Here is a 7,479-nt window from a genome sequence, read left to right as displayed (position 1 = left end):
CATAAAAGTAAAACCAAAGTCTCAGTTCTAATATTTAATGATAGAATCAATTAAATAGGACAGTCCTATATTGTAGAAGGTCAAGTAATGTATCTTGACATTTACCTTTTCTTTTTCAAAAGTTTTCTCCATGTCCAAAAATATTTCACTATCTCCTTTAAGTGCATGGAAACCTATTACTGTAAAAGATAGAATGTGCTTGATTCAACCAGGAATAGGGGGAATAAATATCTTTTGTAACTAGAACTACATGGACTTAAAATAATCAATTTTTGCATTGCACCTCATTAGAGATTTGTGAGTTATAATTTTTAGTTAATATGAGTACTTCTGAAATAGACCTCATTTTCAGGTATGTTTACATTGAAAATGTCCTATCACAGTTTGGTAGAAAATTTTGATCGTTATTTTCTTATTTCCCTTTTGACTGTTTTTATCTTCTGTTTATAAAAGCAGTATATATTTTTTAGCAGAAAACTAAAAAAAAACCATAAAAAGTATTCAGGCTTTCAGATGCTTCTGTGAGGGCCACCTACATTAGGGAGAGCAATCTGCTTTACTGATTGGAATACTAATCTCTTCCCAAAACACCCCCACAAACACATTCAGAATAACGTTTGACCCAATATCTGAGCACCCGGGGGCCAAGTCAAGTTGACACACAAACTCACCTTCACTGTTACAAAAGCTCAGTGGTTTACAAGGAGCATTCATTCTTCTTAGAGCTGGGGCTGAGTCAGGAGCTTGCAACAACGGCAGACACAGGACAGAATACGCCCAACTGCACAAAGATCTGCTCACATCAAGTCTGCTAACCTCCTATCAGCTGAAGCATGTCACATGGCAAGCCCAAGATAAACAAAGCATGGAAATGTACCCATCTCTAATAGAAGAAACTGGGAAGTCACACAGCAAAGGCCTTGAATAGAAAAGAATTGCAAAAATTGGGGCCAATGATGCAATTCACTAGGATAACCCAGGACCTGCCACGAGCTTACTTACCATTTAACAAATTTTGTATAAATTTTCCACTCTCCCACACCAGTTCCACTCAGCCTTTTCCAAGAATTTTTGTGTTTGTCTTTACAAAATTCTACACTGAGTATGCATATATTTTTATGAGTTAAGATAATGCTTTTAATAAGAAATGGCTCTTTCACTCTAAGGAAGATTTCATGTACCAAGCAAACTGTTATTTTAACTGACCCACAATACCTGTTAGTTCATTTCCCTTAGGGTTTCACAATCAATTAGGAGCGTACAATGTGTATCAGTAATTTAAATCATATTCTCTAACGTGCCCTACTTCACATTTGCCTATTTCAAATTTCACCTGCTATTATTTTGCTCAATCAACTGTGTTTCATAATTATCTAATCTATTTAGTATGTTTAGGGAGTCTTTAAAGATCCACTCTCATCTTTGCCCTGACTAAATAATTTATCATCTGGTACGTTAACCAACATGCCATTCAGCTCTGCTTGTCAAGGGTTCTTTGAAAATATGAACATTCAAGTCCCAGGGCTAAAGGCAAGAATGTTGTACAATTAATTTCTTTTCATGCTGTGGCTTACCTTTTTCTCTTTCTTGCCTTACTAATCTCTCGACTCATTTTTTAACCCATAACAGAATGTTATGTCTAACCACAATGGTGCCAGTTTCTCTGTGTACTTCTTTATGGAACAAATGAGATTTTATCATCATGTCAAGAGTGACATTTAATACCTGAAGGCATACTGAAAGTCAGAGAAAACAGAGGGGTTCACATGGAATTTTAATCCTTAGAAGCCAATGTTTAATATTAGGATGTGTGTTTAACCTTCATGATGATTAAAAAACAAAAGAATGCTAATTTTTTGCCTTTTCTAGCATCTGTGAGGCACTACATAGACATGGTGTGGTTTTCTGTATTTGGCTTTTACATGGGCTACGTTGATCTGTATGTTAAGTTTTTTTAAAAATTAATGTTTTTTTCCAGTAAATAGATATCATCAGAAGTTCTAATATCTCTTCCTCCACCCCTAATGTTGTGAGGAAGGATAGTTAGCACAGAATTATGAGCTCTTTGAGGTCTTTGACAATATCTTATTTACTTCTGAGTCTTGAAGACCTAGAGCAGACTCAAACATGCCAGGAATATATGGGAGGTTTATTAAACTGATAATAAATGATCAATAGTGCTGATTCCTTTTAGAGAAAGAGAGTCAAGTCTTCATTTTACTTCTCAAATGCCAGAATAGGAGCTTTTTCCAAGCTCACTTCAGACCATCTATTTTTTTCCCCTAAATAATACATTTTCCCATTAAATGAACTAGTCTTGCTACTATGACACTCAAACCCCTTAAGATGAAATGCTTCATAGGAAAGAGTATTGCAGCCAGACCTCCTGGCCTAAATTTCAGCTCTGTTGCTTGCTAACTTTGTGCCCCAGTGCAAGACACTCCACCCTCATAAGCCCCCTTTTTATCTTAGAGAAGGTTGGGATTAACCATTATAAATAACCCTTCATCTATCCCAATAGAAATAAGAGAATGCTTCTTTTTTCTAAAAATTGGTGTCATGTAAACATCTTAAGATTTACGTAAACATATTGAAAAAAAATCACTTGAACCAGTTAGTAATATATTGAGAGTGGCTCGGTGTCTATAGCACAGTGGTTACGGCACCAGCCACAAGCACCAAGGCTGATGGGTTCAAACCCGGTCCAGGCCAGCTGAACAATGCCGACAATAATAACAAAAAAATTTCCAGGTGTTGTGGTAGGTGCCAATAGTCCCAGCTACTTAGGAGGCTGAGGCAAGAGAATTGCTTAAGCCCAAGAGTTTGAGGTTGCTGTGAGCTGTGATGCCACAGCACTCTACTGAAGGTGACACAGTGAGACTCTGTATCAAAAACAAAAGGTCTACTGAAGGAAAAACATGACTAGAGGTGAACAAGGAGTCACGTTGGTTTAATGTTTTGCTGAATTTAAGCACAGTAAGCTGTAGCTCCTCTCCCACAAACCCAATGTATACAAATTCTGTGCTCTGCTCCCCTAGGAAGCCCACCCTTTTGTTGGAATCCAAGGAGGGATAAAGACAAGTTAAAGCTAATGAGTGATAAAATAAGCAGCAGAGTCCTAGATTTACTTGTCCTGGTCTATTACTTTGTTTAGGGAATAGATGCAACTTTATTAAATTTGCTGAAATGTCATCACAGTAAAAGGCAAATAAGGGAGGAAGCATTAAGGAGAAATATCTTTCTGGGAATATGTGAACATTTTTATTTTAGAAACAAAATGTATATGATTACATATATCATAATATAGATCATTCTGCCAAACAATGTATCTAAATATTCCCTCTTAGGAGATTATCAAATTTTGGTGTTTCAAAGACTACACAAATGTAAATGATTAAAACAAGTTATGCTCTGTAAATGGAAAATTCAGCCATCAAATGGCAATTTTCCACCAGAAATCAGCCCTCTATATCTTGAATTAGATCTATTTGTCTTCCTGGGAAAAAGTATTCTTAACAGAGATTGAAGCAATCACAATACAGAAGAGAAAGGTTAACCTAGAGTTTCGCAAAGCAGACTTCTGACATCCTATCTTTAATGCTTTGAAGGAATTAAAGTCACAGGACATAGGTAGAATGAAAAAGGATAAATTTTAATGTGTATTCAGTAGGACCAAAACAGAATCCTTGATTTTTTTTCCCCTTCTTAAAGTGGTTTTCTTAAGGAAACTTCAGAGTCAAATGATGTTTGTGGGAAATACTGCTCTCTGGGCAAGCTCCTGGGGAGGAAACTGAACTGGGAAAAGGGTTTCCTGGTTTAAACGTCACCCCCTTCTAGGAATGGCTGTATTGCTTTTCTACTCATCCTACAAAAGTGTTTCCACCATCAATGTGGGACCCAGAGCAAGAAGTTCTCAAAGCCAACAGTTGAGCTGCTACGACTAGAGGCCAAATGTGTTCAATGTGTCACTTGAGTACAGACAGAATAGTGTCCTAGTCTGTTTTCTGTTGCTTATAACAGTATTTGAAACTAAGTAATTTATAAAGAAATTTGTTACAGTTATGGAGGCTGAGAAGTCCAAGGTCAAGGGACTACATCCGGTGAAGGATTCTTGCTGGTGCAATGTCTCTTCAGAGTCCTGAGGCCATGCAGGGCTCACCATGGTAAGGAGCTAAGCTTCTCTCTCTTCTTATAAAGCCACCAGGTCCCAAGCCATGATGACCTATTAATCCAGTGACCCAGGAATGAACTCATTTATTCATGAGGCAGAGCCAGCATGATCCAATCTCCTTTCGAAGGCCCCACCTCTCAATACTGCCTCACTGGAGATTAAGTTTCAACATGACTTTTGGAGTGGACATAAGCATTCAAGTCACAACAGATATCTTTTTTACAAGTGAATAAACTGACGTCTAGAAAAGCTAAATAACTTGCCTAAAACTAAACAGCTAGTGAGAGACACAGGTCTTATTACACCAGAGATCAATATTTTATGCCAATATGTGGACAATCTGCTGATGTCTCAGTCTGGGTTTCACCTCAGTGATGGTGTAATCCAACAACTTCTCCAGATACTCTTGCTATCTCATGCAAGATAAATGCCCACAATATGAAGTCAAGTTAGTAGTAGGAATTAGTTAATATTTAAAATTAAATGCAAACTTTTTTCCTCTCTAAAAGAATTAAAGCTGCAATTAATCATGCACATTTGAGTCTACGGCCGTACCACCCTGAATGATCCCCGTCTCATCTAATCATGCGTATTTGTAAAGTTTAAAACCAAGAAAGGTGCATTACTTGGATGAATAAAGAAAACTACTATAGTAATAGCTTTCTCCTTACAAGTTTGTGTTTTCATGTCTATCTCATTCTTGTGACATCTTTCTATAAAAGTTAATTACCACACCTCAGCATTAATCATAGGTTCCAAAGACTGCCATTTCAAAACTAGTTCATTGGGAGAGGTAAGAGGTGGCAGTCACGAATATAAGTCAGAATAAGCAGAAATGTCCAATGAACAAAATTCTTGGACAAGCTCCACTATTCAGAAAATAGCCCTGGGCCTCAGGATCCCAGCCAGTGCAACAGTCACCTACATCCTATACCTCAGGTACAGGAGAGCAGAGAAGAGTGGCTGACGTTTGTTGGGGAGGCTGACATTGAAATAGAGATGTGAGTTCCCCAGGAAGCTGTGAAGCTCATCGTTGGCCGGCAAGGGGCCAATATTAAACAGCTGCGGAAACAGACAGGTGCTGGTGTTGCTGCGGACACAGAGGATGTAGGTGATGAGCGGGTGCTGCTTATCAGTGGTTTTCCTGTTCAGGTGCGCAAGGCCAAAGCAGCGATCCATCAGATCTTGATGGAGAACACCCCAGTGGCTGAGCAGCTCTCTGTTCCCCAGAGATCCGTGGGCAGAATCATAGGAAGAAGCAGTGAGACAATTCATTCTCTCTGTAAAGCCTCTGGAGCCAAAATTACCTGTGACAAAGAATCAGAGGGGACATTACTACTATCAAGACTTATAAAAATTTCAGGAACACAGAAGGAAGTGGCAGCAGCCAAACATTTGATACTGGAGAAAGTTTCAGAAGATGAAGAGCTTTGGGAGAGAACTGCACATTGTGCAGAAACTAGAGTCCCATGCAAGCACCCATCAGTGTGAGAAGAGAGGAAATGACGGAGCCGGATGGAGCTGGAGAGCCAGCAGGAGGGAAAAACACAAGTTCCAGCATGGGGCAGGCTGCTCCCTGGGCAGTTACTCCCCACAGAGGAGGAGGTGACATGGCTGCTGTGGGGCCGAAGGAAGGCTCCAGGGAGAAACCTAATGCTGACAGCTTTCAGAAGTCTGGCGCCCAGGCCATTCCGGAGACATCCATGTAGGAAATCCCCAGCCCTGACTTCAGTTTCCATGCTGATGAGTACCTAGAAGTCCATGTCTCTGCCTCTGAACACCCAACCACTTCTGGATCCAGATCATTGGCTCCCGCAGCCTGTAGTTAGATAAAGCTTGTCAATGAGAAGACCCAGCACTATGAAAATCGGCTGCCTGAAGATTTGACTGTGCAGATAGGAGACACTGTAGCAGCACCTTTACTTACAAATGGTTCCTAGTATGGAGCCCAAATCCTTGGGACCTTGGAAAATGGGAACTATGACTTCTACGGTGTTGCCTTTGGATGTAATGGAGACTGTCCACTGAAAGACCTCAAGGCTCCCAGGAGTGACCTCTTGAGCCTTCTATTTCAAGCAATAGAGTGCAGTCTGGGGTGGATCGCCCCATCAGGTGAACAGTGAGAAGAGGAAGCATTGGATGAATTTAACAGACTCACTCATGTCACTGACTGGAAGCTCCTCTATGGCCAAGATCTCTATGTCTACATTGGGGTCTCAATGTGGCCAAAGATCTACATATGACACTAGCAGTGGGAATAGACTTGACATTGGGCTAGAATTAGTTCGTGAAGGATATGGAATTGGGATTCCTGAAGACATGGAAGAAAACAGGTGTCCCAGACATGTTGAAGGATGCGGCCGCAGACACAGATGCCTCTCTCATCACTATGCTCACTACCACCACAAAGAGCCCTGGAGAGCGGACATATCCCTCGTCCTGCCCCAGCTTGTTGGAAGCTGACTCTACATCCAGTGATGATAACCAAAAGATGACTACTCACTCTGAAGTCTGGACTCGGCTTGCTCTGCCATCCACTTTGCTGGGATTTGGTGCCTGGAGAGAGGAGTCTTTGCTAGAGACTCAGGCCACCCTTCATTATACACGCTGTCTGGCTTGCTGTGGACCACATCCATTTTTCCTTCCGTTGGACGACCAACAAGTGTGGGGCAAAGGGAAACAGATATACTCCCCTACTCTGCCTCTGATTTCCCCGCCCCCCCTCCAGTGTGTACTGCTGTTACTTCCAGGCTGTTCTCCTCAGGCTCGGTCCCCTCTGCCTGTCACAGTGTGTACTGCTTCAGGGCTGTGTCCTTTCTGAGGCTGGGAAACAGCCAGAGTTTGGTCATTAGAAGTGCTGCCGCTGCAGACTACTGCCTCACCTTGTTTTTGTTTTGTTTTGTGAGACAGAATCTCACTTAATCACCCTCTGTAGAGTGCTGTGGCATCTTAGCTCACAGCAACCTCAAACTCTGAGGCTTAGGCGATTCTTTTGTCTCAGCCTCCTGAGTAGCTGGGACTATAGGGGCTCGCCACTGCTGACTTCCCTTGGCAGGTGACTGTAGCTAAAGGAAGGTTTTGAGTGGTAAGCTCAAGGACGAGGGGCTTGAATGCTGCTTGAGTCAGGAGGCAAAGGCAAAAATTGGCATAACTTGAAAACCTTACAAGTCAAGAGAATACTACCTCTTAGCCTCAGCTGTTGAGGTTACTAGAGATAGGTTTTTAAAACTGTGCACCAGCTATTTCTCTGTAAACTTTAGTTAAAATTCGAAAGGGGAGAGGAAGCTCAGGAAATACTCTAAATTGCT

The 7,479-nt window shown here is 41.1% G+C and overlaps 1 pseudogene; it reads left to right on the top strand.

Annotated features, from left to right (window-relative positions):
- Window positions 1–5,006: 5,006 nt before the first annotated feature.
- Window positions 5,007–6,679, top strand: LOC100952178 (annotated as a pseudogene).
- The last annotated feature ends 800 nt before the right edge of the window (window positions 6,680–7,479 follow it).

This window comes from Otolemur garnettii, unplaced genomic scaffold, assembly GCF_000181295.1.
Source record: "Otolemur garnettii isolate 467f Iridium unplaced genomic scaffold, OtoGar3 scaffold00032, whole genome shotgun sequence".
Classification (NCBI taxonomy): Eukaryota; Metazoa; Chordata; class Mammalia; order Primates; family Galagidae; genus Otolemur; species Otolemur garnettii.
The sequence above is the reverse complement of the archived record's forward strand: the minus strand, read 5'-3'. Positions and strand labels throughout refer to the sequence as shown.